Source organism: Cebus imitator, unplaced genomic scaffold, assembly GCF_001604975.1.
Source record: "Cebus imitator isolate Cc_AM_T3 unplaced genomic scaffold, Cebus_imitator-1.0 Scaffold16, whole genome shotgun sequence".
In the NCBI taxonomy this organism is placed as follows: domain Eukaryota; kingdom Metazoa; phylum Chordata; class Mammalia; order Primates; family Cebidae; genus Cebus; species Cebus imitator.
The window spans coordinates 9,206,327-9,207,912 of NW_016107331.1; positions in this window are offsets into that span (position 1 = coordinate 9,206,327).

A 1,586-nucleotide genomic window follows, 5' to 3' on the forward strand; every position below is an offset into this window, starting at 1 on the left:
GGGATTCACTGTCAGTATTTTAAATATATTCTGGTTCTTTGGGGTCTCATTATAAAGTCTCTCAATATTACAAACCCCTTTTCCTCCTCATTGTACAACAGCAAATGAATGCTAATCCAGTTGCAGAAGAGATGGTGCAACTGGCTATTTATTTAGGTTCAAAATTTAACATTCACTTTTATGGTATGTGTATTTTTAAACCATTCATTTGAAAAGAATATCCTACCTATATTAAGTAATAAGCTGGGTCATAACCATATAGATACTCATTAATTCACAACTTGTCCTAAACCTGGGATTGTTGTAAAGGCGAATGCACAGAGTGCAGTTGGTTTAGAAGTACAAACTTGAAGGCCAGGCACAGTGGTGCATGCCTGTAATCCCAGCACTTTGGGAGGCCGAGGTGGGTAGATCATCTGAGGCCAGGAGTTCACAACCAGCCTGACTCACATGATGAAACCCCGCCGCCTCTACTAAATACAAAAACAATAGCCGGGCATGGTAGCACATGCCTGTAATCCGAGCTACTTGGGAGGCTGAGACAGGAGAATCACTTGTACCTGGGAGGCAGCGGTTGCAGTGAGCCGAGATTGTGCCATTTCACTCCAGCCTAGGCAACAAGAGAAAAACTCTGTCTCAAAATTTAAAAAAAAGGTACAAACTTGGTGCTTCACAATCTCCATATTCTGCCACCAATCAGTAACTAAAACAAAATCTGGCTTAAATGACAAGAAACTTCAAACAATCAAGAGATTCTAAATTGTTTATGCCTTTACATTTATTATTTTTTCTATCTACATTACGGCTTAAAAAAAAAAAAAAAAAAAAAAAAAAAAAAAAAAAAAAAAAAAAAAAAAAAAAAAAAAAAAAACAAGAAAATGAATAAGTGGCCATGAAGGTACAAAACTCTCTTATACATTCATTTTAGATGTGTCTTTTTTCACTGATTCTATTGTTTTGATTTGGGGTTTGGGCATCAGTTTGTTTATTCGTTGGTTGGTTAGTTGGTCGGTTGGATAGTTTCCTCCAGCCCAAATTACTCAACTCAGACCAAATGCTCAGAGCTGTTTGTCAGAAAAACAAATTTATAGCCATTAGTTTTCAATATTTAAGTGTTATATTAATGTTTAATGAAATATTCCCTCAAATTCAAGCCCCTGGATGCATTTGAGTCCAATTTTAATATGTAAGAGCACTAAGAAAACCACTCATTTTCCCCTAAAATATTTTATCATGAGGTACTGGGTAACCAGATCTTTTAAATTTTTTCACAACAAAGTAAATATTATTGCCAACAAGTCTGTCTTGAAGATTCCATTTGAACACTATTTATATATCAGGCTATGGATATCTGGGCAAAAATTTTAGTTAAAGTACTTTAGAAATCCAGATCACAATTCAAGAAACAGGTTGTATCACTCAGTATCCAATCATGAGACAGAATCCACATGAGTTACTTGAAAAAAAAATGTAGGCCGGGCGCGGTGGCTCAAGCCTGTAATCCCAGCACTTTGGGAGGCCGAGGTGGGTGGATCACGAGGTCAAGAGATCGAGACCATCCTGGTCAACATGGCGAAACCCCGTCT